The following is a 17,125-nucleotide window of genomic DNA, read 5'->3' on the forward strand; positions in this document are numbered from 1 at the left end:
TTTCCGTACTACTCATGCCCTTTTCTGCCTATCCTATGTCCTTGGTTAAAGACCACTGACCTTCACTTGAAATATCATGGAGGGAAATGTCAATATTCAGGTAAATTCATCATATCGTAGAAAGATGTTCACTTTATTTGCATCCGGGTGTATGTGGCAAAAGACATATGCTCTGGGGAAAGCAGATGGGTCGTAAGTGTGCAAAACTGAACTTGGTATCTATACATGTAATAGATTAGTCAGGTATGAAAGCCTACTTAGGTGTTCAATGTATGTTCGTCAGTCCATCCCTATTAACTTCATGTCTTCTCTTCCCTCTGTATTAAAAAAGAAAGCATATTGTGTCTTAACAAAGGAAGATATTTGGGGGGCACATCTTATATTCACAGAACGAAAGAACTCAGAAAAGCCCAGAGCTCATTAGATTGGTCACTTGATCTGTAGAAGTATAACTGTCCATATGATGCAATATTTTTCCAGTGAACAAAATAAAAGCTGTCAAGATCATTGATATTTGTTCACATGTGAGCTAGTAAGCGTGCTGATGCAATTTACAACCCGGTATTTCAGAATATTATGTGTTTCATTAATTTATGTTTTCTTGTTCTGTTTTGGTGTTTATTTCCTTGGCTCCTTTTACTGCTAACTCATAATGATGGGGCCCCAGACAATTACCATCACCTATACTACACCTGTAGCCAAATGAGAGTGAGCCTTCATATGACAGAATTTATCAGAAGAATGAAAATAATCATCAAAAATATCTATTAGTATGAATCTTTCTTGGTCGAATACATCAGATTCTGCCAAGTGATAATGGAATGCTCCTGTCTTCCTCTCTAGTCAAATATTCTCTTCCTTATCTCCGAAATAAGTATTTAATATCCAAGCATTCAATATGATGCAATGATAACTTAGCAGATTATGTGTAAATATGAATTTAGGAACTACAATACATCTAAAAGAGAAAGCTAATTTTGTAGATCTTGCTCATGAATTATGAAAAGCCTCTATTTCAGTTACCAGATAAATGGAGATTTCTTACCATGTAGACAAGTTATTCTAGATGGGGAGAATTACCTAAAATTACATGTATCATCCTCCTGTGAAACTTTCTAAAGTATTTCACAGTAGTTCAAAACATGTGAATATATTAGAGATAGTTTTGTTAGGCAAGAAGTTGTTCCAAAACATTCTGTAGCATTACCCCGTGAAAGAATAACACTCAATATCGAAAGAAAGATAATGGCTGTAGAATCATCCCTAAACTTCAAATCTTTCTTAGGAGAAAAAGTTACTTTAGGATGCCCAACATTCTAAATTAGAACCCTTTTAAGGTGACATCTCTCCGATTGCGAGACGAAAGGTCTCATACTGTAGGTCTAAAATAGGACGTGGGACTTTGTACTTTTAAGAGTCCATGGGATTCTAACAAAAATGTTTTGTCAGCCATGTTTCATGAAGCTTTATACATTTTTTCTTCCTTACATTTTCTTTTCAGTTTATGAAAGTGCCTGGGTTGTTGAAACTCAAGACTTCTGATATCGGATGCTACTCATAGCAGCTCCAGGTTGTAGCTCCTTGGTTGCAGGTGGGGGGAAGGAGGCAACTGACCCATTGGCCTCCATTCTGTGGTACAGCGTTATGTCTTCCTTCACTTGTCACAGACATCAACATTTGGCTTTCAGAGATGCATACTTATGTTCATCAGTTCTCCGGAGAAATCACCGCCAAAATTCTGCCTCTTTTAATTGTTTAACACAGGTGGGACATATTGGAACTTTCAAGATAACAGTTTAAACAAAAGCATAAAAATAAATATATACTTTAAAAATCTGTCTTGTGGAGTACAGGATTTGAATCAGATCTCAGTTATCTTTTATTTTAGAGATCACAGATATATTTCTAGAGGGAGTTACCATTATGCCTCAAAAGGCCTACAAATTTCATATTCCCACTAAAAGCTACTCCAGTTTCAGTTGATATTTTACCTCCTATACATAGATGCCTGGATTTACCCTTTATAATCATATCAGTATAAGCTCATCATAATACAATAATACTGTAGGTTCTACTTAATAAAGAGATACCCATGCAGCAATGAGTCTTGATACTTCTGAATCTAAACGGATAAATAATACCTATGTTGGTGAGAAATTTTATAAAAGGGGGACTTCTGTCTCTTTCTTAAATCTTCCTGCAAAAGTCAAGGAAAACAAAATAGAAACACAAACTCCAGTTTAGGCGAATCTAAATTTCATTTGTAAGGGTGAGTCACAGTACAGGAGGCAGGCCTATCAATTAAAATGATGGTCAAACCAGGTGCAGGAAGAAACTGATTGGTCATCTGGAGTTTCATATCAGAGTGAGTACTCCCAGGACAAAGGTAAATATCCTTCTCTTTTTAGAGGAATGGAATTGAATGCATACCCTGGGTATAAGTCCTTCTGCAGTTAGCATTTGGCACTCAGACTCCAGAGTAGCAAGACAGCCAAGAGTAATTAGAGAACATAAGGACACACCATCTTTGTGGGAGGAGAAATACAAGATTTTGAGCAATTAGCAGTTGATGATCTTCACTGACCGCAAATAAAGGTACACACTGTATAATGGTGAGCTTCACCATAAAGCAAGAAACCTTCCCGGTAGCCTTATACACTGCTCTTGGCCACTCAATAGTGTGACTTGCTTGCAAATAACCAACACAGAAAGAACTCACAACACGTCCTCATTCAGAGATTTGTAACATGTTTGTTAAACTCTAAGACCAGTTGGAGGTCTAACATGTAAAGAGCTTGGAAATCTTCAATCCTGTTGTCACAACGAGAAAAATACTGAGCAAACTGAAATCAACAACTTTTCTTAGTTTGCCAGAAAATTGAGATTGTAGAGCAAACTGGAGGCTCCAAAAACTGTAGAGACAGGTAGATAACAGAGAATCATAGCTTACCAGGAGGAGGAAACATTGCTAGAGCTAGAAACAAAAAGGAACACTTAAAACTTAAATAACTAGTTGCTGGATACTAGCTATACACTAGTTTACGAGATAAATGTTTCTGGATGCTGAGCCTTAGGTGGTGTCCTATACTTTTGTGAGTTTTCCTAACCAGTGAGCCTTACCACGTCTTCAGGGTGAAGATCAGAGAAAATCCCCTCTAGCTTCTGGCAAGGGAAATGGAAAAATAACCATTTTGTAATAGTTCAGAGTTCTCTGTTCTCTTTAACAAAGGAGAAACTATTTACCTGAGCCTAACCAACCTAGAGTAAGGGAAATATCCAACCAGCCACCACTAGGCTTTCTGTTCTTACTTAAAGGGCTAAAAAAAGCTGAGAAACACTTATGAAGGTCACAGCCCAGGGTTACAGACCCACTAAAAGACTGAGACCTAATCAGAGTTATAGAATGTGTCCCCTCTTCCCCACAGTTCATCAGTAGGACCTATTTACCTCAGTCCTCTTACCTGATATACCATGTTCAGTTTCAACAAACAGTTACAAGTCATGTTAAAAGGAAAAAAAAACACCATCTGAAGAGACAAAGCAAGGAACAGGATCATAATCAAATATGGCAAAAATTTTGGAATTATCAGACTGGGAATTTGAATTATCAGACTAACTATGATTAATATTCTAAGGACTCCAGTGTAAAAAAGGACAACAGGCAAGAAAAGAAAGGTAGTGTAAGCAACGCTAAAAAAGAATCAAAAAGAAATGGTAAATGGGACTTCCCTGAGGGGCCAGTGGTTAAGACTTTGCCTTGCAGTGCAGGGGGTGCGGGTTCGATCCCTGGTTGGGGAGCTAGGATCCCACATGCCTCCCGGCCAAAAAACCAAAACATAAAGCGAAGCAATATTGTCGCAAATTTAATACAGATTTTAAAAATGGTCCACATCAAAAAAAAAAAAAATCTTTAAAAAAAATTCATGGTAAAAATAAAAACACTGTAAAAGAAATGAAGAATGCCTTTGGTAGGATCATCAGGAGTCTGGAAATAGTATAAAAACAATCAGTGAGTTTGAAGATATGTCAATAGAAACATCCCAACCCAAACTATAAAGCAAAGCAAAGAAAGAACAGAATATGCAAAAAGTATTGAACAATTTCAAAAAGTGTAACATATGCATAATAGGAATACCAGAAAGAGAAAAAATAAACAAGATATTTGAGGTAAAATGGCTGAGAATTTGCCAAATCAATAACAGAAATGAAACCAGAGATATAGAAAGCTATTAGTGATCACAAGATAAACACAAAAATCTATACCTATGCACATGATATTCAAACTGCAGAAAAATCAAAGACAGAGAAAATCTTGAAAGAAGCCAGACAGATAATTTGGACTGCATTGAATTTAAAATTATGTAAATAATAACCAGCAAAAAAATGAAAAGACAAGCCACAGCTGGAGAGAATATGTGCAAATTATATATCTAATAAAAGATTTGTATCTAGAATATGTAAATTATACAACTCAACAGTAAAAAGACAAATAACCCAAATAAAAAATGGGGACAATATCAGCATAGACATTTCTTCAAGGAAGATATACAAATGACCGATAAACTCTCAGAAATATGTTCAACATCATTAGTCATCTGGGAAATATAGTCAAAACCACAATGAGATACCATTTAATAACCACTAGGATAACTATAATAATAAAAAAGACATAATAGCAAGTGGTGAGGATGTGGAGAAACTGGAACACCCTTATTGCAGCTTCTATGGAAAATAGTTTGACAGTTCCTTAAAATGGTAGGCATAGAGTTAACATCTGACACAATAATTCTGTTCTAGGTATATATCCAAGAGGAAGGAAAATATATGTCCACTCAAAAACTTGCTCACAGTATTCATAACAGGATTATTCATAGCAATCAAAAAGTGAAAAATAATTTGTCCATCAACTGATGAATAAATAAATGTAATGTACATCCATAAAATTAGATACTATTTAGCAATAAAAAGGAATGAAGTACTCATAACATGCTACAAGATGAATGACCTGGAAAATATACTAAGTGAAAGTAACTAGTCACAAATGACCACCTATTGTATAATGAATTCTATGTATAAAAAATGTCCAGAATAGGCAAATCTATATAGAGGGAAAGATTACTGTTTGCCTAGGGCTGAGGAGTGAGTGTAGGAAGGAATTGCTCACAGCAATAGGGTTTTGGAGGCTGATAAAAATTTCTAAATTTACACTGTGGTGTGGTTACACAACACTGTGAATATAATAAAATCCACGAATTGTATACTTTTTATTGGTGAATTTTTATGGTATGTGATTTATAGACATTTAAAGATGTTTAAAGCAAACAATAGTACATCATACCACTTTGGAGCTTTGTGACAAGAAAAGAAAATGACTTTGGAGATCGAGTATTATTCTTTAGCACTTACTGTCTTTACTTTAAATGAATTTTTTGAGGTAGAAAGGGGCATGAAAATCATTTACTATAATTCCCTCCTTTTATAATAAGGAAACAGAGGCCCAGAGGAGTTAAGTAGCTTTAGAGCAAACTCTTAAAGGAAATTTAATAGCAAAGCCTATCTCCCATCGTTGTTGTGTAGATTAAATTTGGTAAGGACATTTGCGATCTATAACGTGCTATGTCAATGTATTATATATGTTAATATAATGTTACATATAATGTTATATATAATATATAATGCTATGAAACATAGAATAATATTTTACTATTATGTATTAGCTTGAAGTCTAACTTGTTTAATATTCATCATTTTGGAATGCTGAGCAGAATAAATTAGGACACGTGAATTGATAAAATTTCAGTTTATATTCCTCTTATCCCTTACCGTTTGTCTCCTACCTGTACTCAGAACTTTTTGCAAGTGTTTGGAGATTTTCTTGGTAGCAACTTTGGGGATAGAGTATTATTTGATTATTTTAAACTATATTTTTAGAAGTAAATAAATTCTCTCTGGGTTTAAGATAATATAAAAATCAAAATCAATAGAGAATGTGTTAGACTAAGTAAGATTGGTTTTGAAAGTTCTCATATGGATCAGGGGGCCAGAGTAGTGAATGAGTCCCCTCTCCTTAATGGGTTTTCCCTTATATTATTTAAGTACTCAAAAAGAATTAATCCTTGTTGTGAAGAACATTAAAGGAATGGATCAATTTTTCCCTCAAAGGAGTTTTCAAAAAACCCAAATGACCTTTGCCTTTTTGATTGTTCAAAATCCTAAGGTATCTTGGTGTGTCTCTTGAGGTTTGTTTATTCTTCTTCCTCTTCAATATTTGTGTTAGGCATTGGTTTTTGCCTGGGGCAAGAACCTAATAGAGGAGGAATAGTGGTGTTTTAAGAGCACAAGAACCTAATATGCATTTCTTAATCTAACATTTGAAGGACTATTTTTATTTTTTCTTAAACAAAGGTAAATTTAGGCAGGAAGTTTGGAGGACTAAAAATTGCAAAAATTAAACTTTTATAAATATTTTAGCAATGTTTCTCTATATTCAAGTCTCTATTTTTTCGGCCATAATAATCGCTTTCCTCATTCCCTGAAGAAATTTTTCCCCAATTTCACTCAATGTAGCTAAGGATATACATGGACATTCTTAAAGATATTGACATGCTCCTGCCCATATCACTTTTCTAGCACTCATGAAGAGATACCTTATCTCATTAAATCATCTGTCTAGGTGACTTTTCTATATTAAGGAAAAATTTTGTCTAGTTGGTAGAATCTTGGCAAATTTATCTACCCTACTTTTAGAAAGCTCACTAAGGAATTTATTTTCAGATTTTATTCCCAAGCATAACTGAAGAGGTGGTCTCAGTGGGATTGATGTCTCCAATATTATGTTGTTGTTGTTGTTTTCTCTTTTTACTTACCTGGTGCCAGAGTGGAGAGTTCTGAGATAATCAAGTACACGTTGAAAAATGAGCAACTACATGGGGTTAATAGATATTTTGACCACATTTTTGAGTGATTCCTGTTTTCATTAGAGATAACTTAAAAAGAGACAAAGTTATTAAAGTGATATAGCTCTTTTCAAAAATTATTTTGGAAATATTATATTTTCACGCTTCCTACTTTTAAAAAATCATTCCAAATCTGCACATGTGGAAATAGCAAAATTTTATTATTTTTACTTAAAATCCAATTCTTTAGTCCCTTGGTCCTAGGAATTATTTCTATACATATGCCACAACACTGGAGGACTGCCTGACTCAAAAAGTCAGACCAGATTTTTTTAAAACTGTTAAATTTCCCTCTTTCTTGAAAAAAACACACATAATATTCCATTATTATCCTTTTGAAGACTTTAAGATCTGTAATGATGTCCACTCTCATTCTTGATATTGGTCTTTTGTGTCTTCTTGTATTTTCTTGAACAGTTTGGCCAGAGGCTTATCAATTGTATCAATTGTGTCAGTTCGGTTCCCCCTAAAAACAAATGCCAAGATAGGATTTGTTGTGCAAAGGAGTTATTGTGGAAATGCTCATGAAGGATAAAAGATGAGGAGGGAACAGAAGTCAGCTATGAAAACCTCCAGACCACCATGCAGCTCTGACAGCTGTGAAAAGAAAAGGAGAAGGAAGGATTGGATGGGAAGACCTTCTGACAAGGCACAGTTCTGGGAAAGTTTTGACCATGACAATGGATTTCTGAATTAGAGAAGTCCTGTGTTAGGTAGGAGTGGGCCAGGCCTGGTACCTTGGCATGCCTTGTCTTTAACCAAGAGTGATTCCTGAGTGAATGCCAATAGAGGTGAGGCCACTAGTCAGTCATACCCTCCACATTTGTTTCTCTTGAAGGAGATTTGAGCAGAACACTTCCATAGACGCCACAGTCTACAGCTTGCACCAAAGAGATATACTTGTCCAGGCAGATTCTGGAAGCAGCTCTTCCATGGATCCTGAGTCTCTCTTCCTGAGGAGAAACTGACCAGAGTGAAGTTGGTAGGATGAACTGCGGCCCCTGGGGCAGTTGGTCTTAGAGCATAACTGGTACTTCATTTTCTTCTTCCCACTGTATTCTAATCTCCCCTCTTCCTCATCTATCACATTGGCAGGTCTTCACGACTTCCATGATGGCATGACTCAGATCCCCATTCCTAAGTGTTCTAAGCCCTTGGTCATCATACTGCCTTCTCAGACCAGGTTGCTGCACATGTCCGTTCACCATTACAAACAGGCAAGAGAAAACCAAGAGGTACCCATGCAGATAACTTGTGTTCCATATTTCTCCTAGCCCCCATTGTGCAAAACCATTGCAAACTCCTGTTGATCAGAACCAATTACCCTTTCTAAGAGAGTGACTCTTTTCTTACCTGCTGTTTCCTGAAAATGAGAAGTCCAAACTCTCCTGCAGCAGTGATTGCTTTCATTTTGATAAAATCTTGTAGGTTCTCTGGAAGGAGTGTGCCCTCTTTGTGGACTAAAATGTTCACCCCCTCAAATTTTGGGACGAGAAGCAAAATATATCTAAAACAAAGCTAAAAACCTAAATCTTAAAATCATAGAATATAGGAAGTTTGACATTGGTTTGGCTCTATACTTCTATTTGAAAAAAATCATTTTTCTGATTACTGCAAGCAAAATATATCTAAAACAAAGCTAAAAACCTAAATCTTAAAATCATAGAATATAGGAAGTTTGACATTGGTTTGGCTCTATACTTCTATTTGAAAAAAATCATTTTTCTGATTACTGCATAACAAGCTATTATCTTTTAAAAGAGTGTCTTATTTAAAATTACTTAAAGCATACACAAATATTCTCATAGAGAGGAATTGGAAAGATAATTTTCTCTAACAGACATCAGGGTGAAACTAAGAATAATTTCAAGAGAAAGATAAGGCTTGAATTCATAATTTCTTGATATACCAAAAAATATTTTAGTGGTTTACATCCCATTATCAAAGCAGTTAGACACTGACTTATTTTACTTTCAGGGAGGGGACATTTCCTGTCTAGAGCACAATGTCTGATGTCTGATATATCATTCCTGTGAACTATCAGCTTTACTACTGTAACATTTAGAAATCTTATATTTTTGACCTTGTAAGCTAATCTAGATTTTTGTCTAGGGGCCTATAGAATAAATGTTAAGTGTGGCTTTATGCAAATATACACATTAGTTGGCAAATTAAATGTTAAAATGATGCTTTGAGGGCAGAAAAAGACAAAATTAGGGAAAATAACATAAAAATTAATCAAGCTTATAAATTTGAACATATTTACTTTAGTTCTGTTATTTTTCTCAGGGTTAACCTGTGAATTATTATCATGTGAATAAATATAGATAACTAATTAATATCAGTAAATGTTAATACTTCAGAATACTTGATTTTATTAGTGTTAAATTTGGGCTCAGATTTTAAATGAGGAAAGTCTGTCCTTCAGTAACAACATTACCTTCTGTTTTATGTCTAAAGAAATAAAGCAATAAGGTAATATTTCAGAATATTCACTTCTTGCAGTAATTCAGTACATCAAGCAAATATCAAAGCTAAGGACTTCTGTCACAGCAACATTCTACATTGCAACTTGGTAGAGGAACAGTGTTCAGAAAATTATGTGTACTTTCTCATCATCAGTTTCACAGAAAAAATAAAGATTAATACTGAAATAATTGAAGAAATAAATATCAAAGAAAAAAATAAAATCTTTGCATTTTTTTGCATTCCTAAATATATTTTGGAATTATGAGTATAAACAATTATGTAATGATACCAGTAAAAGTATTTAAAACTTGAAATTTTTGGTGCCCAAAGGAAAAGTTTCATTTATTCCCTTTAAATGTTTATCTGAGTTTTTCCAGCTGAAAATTCATAGGTATTTGGATATTTTATTATAGGGCAACTCCAAACAGGAGAAAAAGGAAAATGATATTTGACTGTATTGGAGATATATTTTAGAAATGAAATTCCTCATGTGGCATTTGCACCACCTCCCTCTGAAAAACCTAAATTCCAGCTTTTAAGAAGATATTATGGCTCTTATGAATATAAATAGTAACCCACAATATCACCAATAGCAATATAGGACACATCATTATATCTTTTTTTGAAAATTTTTTAATAGATCTTTATTTGAGTATAATTACTTCACAATACTGTGTTAGTTTCTGTTGCACAACAAAGAGAATCAGCCATATGCATACACAGGTCCCCACATCCCCTGCCTCTAGAGCCTCCCTCCCATCCTCCCTCTCCCACCCCTCTAGGTCATCGCAAAGCACCGAGCAGATCTCCCTGTGCTATGCTGCTGCTTCCCACTAGCTAACTATTTTACATTTGGTAGTGTATATATGTCAATGCTACTCTCACTTTGCCCCAGCTTCCCCCTCCCACCCCGTGTCCTCAAGTCCATTTTCTATGTCTATCTCTTTATTCCTGCACTGCAACTAGGTTCATCAGTACCACTTCTTTTTTTTTTTTAGATTCCATATATATGCGTTAGCATACGGTATTTGTTTTTCTCTTTCTGACTTACTTCACTCTGTATGACAGACTCTAGGTCCATATGACCATCAGTGTTTTTCTCATCAGAGATATGCTAGAGTAGCTTGCATGCTTCAGTTGGAATAAAGGAAAAGTATCAAGACAAAGAGTGATTCATTTTATGAATTAGGTGGTAGAGACTTGTATCTGAGCTCAAAATGAACCTTATATTCTTGGCAGATAATCTGGTGGGAAAATAATTTTGCTTAAAAAAGTGGCATGACTTGCTAGATTCATGATTTTTCCATGTATGAGAGTAATAGATATTTCTCTTATAATATGCTAGTAGTATATAATATCTGCGAATATTTTATTTCCTTCATAACTAAATTGAGCAACAGGTTATTCTACATTGAAAGAAATACACTTATTCTGTTCTTTTGTTAAGTAGTTTAAAGGTACTAAAATTGAATTAATTTTAGAAATACATTTAATTTCCAATACTGAAAACTTTGGAAAAGTTGCTTTCTGTAAAAATATGTTATTTATCCTAAATTATTTTTATTTTGTCAACTATGGTCTATGGTTAATTTTTCCAACAACTCTTAACTTTGAGAAAAATTAGTCTCTGTTTGAATTAAGAATGCTGGTGAATAATCTCAACTGCAGTGCCAGTTAATAAGCCATTTCTCACTGAAGTAGACCACGTAAGGCTTAAAATATTGTCTTTTGCATGATACATTATCATAAGGTCACATTCACCCTTTTAAAATAATTGATGACACTACTCTGAAAGATACTAGTGGAGTTAAGTTTAGTTTTATGGCCAAACATTCTGATGTGACTTTCACCCAATCAAACACAGACACATAGAGAAATGACTTAGAAATGATATAATAAAAACACATTTCAAATTTGTGACCTAAAACGTTCACCGCAATGCTGCTTATATCGTATTTCATGTAAAGGATTTATATGTAAAATCGGTTGGCTCTACAAAAATCATAAATGTATCAAGAATATAATATTCTGGTCTATGTTATTCAATTAAGCTTAGCAAGGACTACCTTCCATTCTCATGACAAAATAAATCAAACAAATGGTTTGTAGGACTGCCTGCTTGGTCAGTCTCCTCGTACAAGTTTATTTGAATCTTTGTTAGTTTTAGAGAGCTCCTTTAGCTGAAAATGTACTTTTCATAATCATGAACTAATCAGCACCCTTCTTATTTCTATAAATTTAACTTTTGAAAGAGGTTATCTAGAAAAAAATAAATATCAATTTTAATAATCATGATAGAAATTCTATTATGCAGAGGCATTAATAAGTGAAAAGGCTGAGATAGCATTTTACTATTAAAATAGCTCACCCTTTCTGCAACTTTAATATATTCCTTTTCTCCTACCATGATTGAAGCTGGCAGTATTAAGACCAATTGTGCATAAGGCCAGTTGAATTAGCGACAGGAGGCAATTAGATTTGACCAGATCAACTGAGAATTCTCATAGATTTTTGTCAGTTTATAATGATGAATAAACCTGTGTGAGCATTCAAAGGAAAATGTTGACATAAGGAAAAAATTTACATTTTAATAATGCTGGAAATTCCCAATGAAATTATTCAAGCCTTGTTTCATCTTTTGTATTTATTTTTGCATGGGAGACTGAAAAAATTTCACAAACTAAAAATGCCTGTTGATGTGTCATGAAAATGGGAACTAGTGATTTCAAACTCTGCTATGGCATTGATGTGCTGTTGGCTGACTATACCCTGTTGCTTTCTTTCAGGTGAAGTGATTTTTGACTCATGTAGCCTTTATTTTATAAATGTGCAAATCAAATGATGGAGAAATGCAAATACTGTAAATGTATGAATTGGTTTTTTCCATGTATCCTCCCAAATTCCATAGTTTTTTTATACATGAAGGGAACAAGAGAGTATTTCTTAATATAAATTTTTTAAATGAGTAGATTGGAAAAAATCGTTGATGCCTCTTTTTCTCTCAAATTATATGCTTAACCCATCAGCTAGTTCTGTTCTACTTTTAAAATATATCTTGGGGCTTCCCTGGTGGCGCAGTGGTTAAGAATCCGCCTGCCAATACAGGGGACATGGGTTCGAGCCCTGGTCCAGGAAGATCCCACATGCCACGGAGCAATGAAGCCCGTGCGCCACAACTACTGAGCCTGCGCTCTAGAGCCCACGAGCCACAACTACTGAGCCCGAGTGCCACAACTACTGAAGCCCACGCGCCTAGAGCCCGTGCTTTGCAACAAGAGAAGCCACCCAATGAGAAGCCCCCACACTGCAACGAAGAGTAGCCCCTGCTCGCCGCAACTAGAGAAAAGCCTGTGCACAGCAACAAAGACCCAACACAGCCAAAAATAAAAATAAATTTAAAAATATATATATATATTGGACGAAAGTTTAGCACAGACTTCACCATTAGCACCAAGTCAAACCCACCATCAGCTCTTGCCAGGACAGACACCTCAGTGCTCACCAACTGGTCTTCTGGCTTTCTGTTTTCCAACCTCACCCTTTAAATGGAAACAGAATTATGTCATCCTTCAATGACACTTTTAGAATAGGATTTGAAGTCCTTACTCTGTCCTACAAACTCTATAACCCGAATCCTGGCTCACCTTAGACCTTCCTTCTTACCAATTTCCCTCTCCACTCTCTTGATTTCTGGGCACACACGCCCCCTCTGTGTTCTACAAACACATCAAATACACTCCTACATCCAGGCCTTCTCACCTCCTGTCCCCTTTGCCTGCTTCCTTCTTCATACTGGCTTGTTGCAACTCAATCATCATTTTTCCTTAAAGCCTTTCCTGGACCTATCTAAGATGCAAGTCCCTGTCACTTTTGATTCCTTTAACTAGCTTATTTTTTTTAAAGCTGTATATGACATCCTTCTATATGTGTATTTCTTTATCTGCTCGTTTTCTGTCTTCTCCTTGACAGTGGGAGTATTTGTATTATCTTCTCTGTTTCCTCAGCACCCAAACAATATCTGGCACACAGTGCAGTCTCATAAAAAGTTGGCGGACTGAGTGAATATGAATGACCAAGATGAGAAATGGTTCAAAGACTCCTGAAAATGGAAATATATCAAATAATGTTATGAATCATTTGAGGATGAGATTTCTAAGAGTATAAGTCAGTAATAAGCATATTATAAGAACTTCAATTTTGGTAATACCTTGTTATTCATGCAAAATTTGAACACAATATTTTACTGCCAATGTGTTTACCTCTGAATTAAAAAGGTGCTTTCACAAAACTGTGGATTATATTTTGTAAATATGGTGAACTCAACATTAATCTGTTATACCTAATGAAATGTTAGTATTTTTAGTAGTTTAATCCTGTAATCCATTGGTTCAAGGTTATTTATTGTTTCTTTCAGGTATTCAATGAGAAAGTAAGTTTACTCACCAGTGTCTTATAACTGTCAGAATTCTGAGCTCTTTATTTAAAAATGTATGAATAAATACATGTAATTAAAAACAAATTTCTAAAAACTGTGGCTAAAAATGCAAATTAAATAAGCAGAAGTGCAAAAATAATGTTATCATACATAATTGTTAGTTCATTTTGTATAATAATGTTCTGCTCACTTAAATATGAATATTCCCTAGAAAAATAAAAGTAAAATTCTTATCAGCTATTAATTAAATAACTTTTTTTATTAGAGTTTTTAATGCATATTTTTGGACAAAGTACCCTCAAAATTCTTTACATTTTTATAAAAAATTCAACATATCCTGAAAAACGAAAAGGAGAAAGTTCAATTTATTGCTATACATCTGTTTCATTATACATAAAACATTTATTACATTGAAAAAGAGTTAGTATTCAATTGTTTTATGTAATACAGTTAATATAGTCCTTGAATATTTATTTTATGCATATAGCTACAACTTCCAAATAATTTTGTAAAAATCTAAATACCTGTGTTCCTTTAGTACTCTGAACACCGATTTTTTTTTTTTAATTTGGGGATAAGAATGATTTGTAATCGCTAATTAGCACTCACAACTAAACTAATATTGAAACTGCAGTTTTATACTCTGTAACTGGCTGGTTAAAAATGATCCCAAAGACAAATCTAATCTGAGCAGCAGATTTAAAAGATCTACAGTTCTGACATACCACAAAGATTGCGAACACATTACACACTGAAAGTCAAGAAATAAATAACTGATTGCCACCAACTACATTTATTGAATGCTTGCTGAACCCTAAACATTCTGGGGAGTTATCAAAGGAAGAAGTTACATACCCTCAAGAAAATTTAATACATGTTTTATATATTTTCTACTTTCCCTTCAGAATGTAGATGTAAATTTTAAACTCTTATCTGGATTATATTTTTGAATTTTTAATTAAATTTTGTTTCTATATATAAAGTGACTCAGACTTAGTGATCACATACAGTGATTCTAAAGTATGAAATGAGCAGTGGTGAGAATGTATAACAATTATTTTTAATCAGAAATCTGAGATGCAGTTATTCAAGTAACTCTGCTAATGAGAGTGACAGATTTGGAGACTTCCTAGCCTGTTGCTTCTCCACTGTTATGTTTGAACAACCCATTTTTCTACAGGCCCCAGAATGGAGAAATTTATTTAATATTACTTAGCTAGGGACTTCCCTGTTGGTCCAGGGGTTAAGACTCTGGGCTTCCACTGCCGGGGACACAGGTTCAATCCCTGGTCAGGGAACTAAGATCCCACGTGCCATGTGGCGCAGCCGAAGTAAATAAATAAATAAATTTTAAAAATGGCCAGAACCAACATTAAAAAAAAAAAAATTACTTCGCTCTTGGCCAGCTATTAAGTCAGGAGTTTTTGATAAATTTGATTTACTGCCAAGTACTAATAACTGAACAATTTAGGTAATATTAATACAATGCTAATTCTGTGGATTATACATTCTCGGATTTTCCAGGTTAGACAATAAAACAACAGACCTGAGGGGACATTGTTTTTTGCTTACAAAGAGTCTCCCCATCACATTCAATTTTAATAGATTTACATGAATAATAGAGAATAACGAGATATATATACCCCACTTGCACTCAGTAAATATGGGACCAGTAAAGATAAAAATGAAAAATGTGTTATTTTCCAGGAATTTTTATTTTCATTACAAAATTAGTGGGAAAAACAAATACTCCTTTCTTCTTTTTTTTTAAGTTTATTTATTTATTTATTTATTCATTTTTTGGCTGCGTTGGGTCTTCGTTTCTGCGGGAGGGCTTTCTCTAGTCGCGGCAAGCGGGGGCCACTCTTCATCGCGGTGCGCGGGCCTCTCGCTATCGCGGCCTCTCCTGTTGCGGAGCACAGGCTCCAGGCGCGCAGGCTCAGTAGTTGTGGCTCACGGGCCCAGCCGCTCCGTGGCATGTGGGATCTTCCCAGACCAGGGCTCGAACCCGTGTCCCCTGTATTGGCAGGCAGATTCTCAACCACTGCGCCACCAGGGAAGCCCTCCTTTCTTCTTTTAAAAAAAAAAAAAAAAAAAAGTTTTCCATTTTCAGCTTACCCAGTTTATTCAATGGCTACCCTTTAAAATGATGTTTAAAAATGTATCTTCATACATTGACAAATGGAAACTAAATTTTTGGTGTTGAGCACTTTGTAGTGTACACAGAAGTAGAAATATAATGTTGTACCCATGAAACTTATATAATATTATAAACCAATGTTATCTCAATAGATGTTTCCATGTAAAGAAACTTGGGAAACAATGAAACACAATTTTTTTCAGTTTTTATTCTATTCAATTCAGGTTCAATTGCCTAAATGCACTTAGATTCAACATTTTAAAAAAGCATAATATTTCCTTGTTCATAAAAAGAATACATGTTTCAGATTTTGAAATAAACGTATGAGGCATCAATAGAGACACAGGGTCAGTATTCGAATTACTGGATTATTTACTCAGAGTAAATGAAAAGCTTGTAAAATATACATATTTAAAATATGATATATATATATATTTAAATTCCTACAGACATTCCTCCTTAAAATATTTATATTTATATATTATCCTTATTTCATTTAGAACTTTGAGAAAAAAACTTGTTCATTTATAATCAAATAATTATTGCATCTATATGACCTAAGGTCTGTGTGAGGCACTGTAGAGTCAATGATTTAATCAAACATATATGCCCTCTGGCAGCAGGGAGCTTGTGAATTAATAAAAAAAAAAAAAGACAAATGACCTTTAAAAACTGCATGATTACAAAGATTACAAATTATCTGCTATGAAACAAAACTAAGGGTGTTATAAGACATTACAATAGCAGACCTAATTTTACATGGAGTCAAGAAAGGCATTTTCAAAGAAGTAACATTTATTTAATACAAAGGTTTGGTGGAATGGGGAACCAGAGGCATTAGCAGGGAAGAACATCTATGAAAGCTCTGAGCATGTAGGGGAGGGGAGGCAGAGAGAGAGAAAGATCTTGTAAGAAAGAGGAAAGATAGTGAGCTTATCTGAATGCAGTTAAGCCCTGAGATAAACAGGAAGAGTGACATCAGATGAAGTTGAAGAGGTTAAAAAGTCAGAGGGTGCAAAGTTTGGCAGTTGAGAATACTCCAGTGTGAGAGTATCCAGTAAAGGTAATTGAAGCAGGGACACAATTTCACTGGTATTAGAAATAAGTAAATACGGATGAAGAGAC

The sequence above is a fragment of the Balaenoptera acutorostrata genome, chromosome 5 (assembly GCF_949987535.1).
Source record: "Balaenoptera acutorostrata chromosome 5, mBalAcu1.1, whole genome shotgun sequence".
Classification (NCBI taxonomy): Eukaryota; Metazoa; Chordata; class Mammalia; order Artiodactyla; family Balaenopteridae; genus Balaenoptera; species Balaenoptera acutorostrata.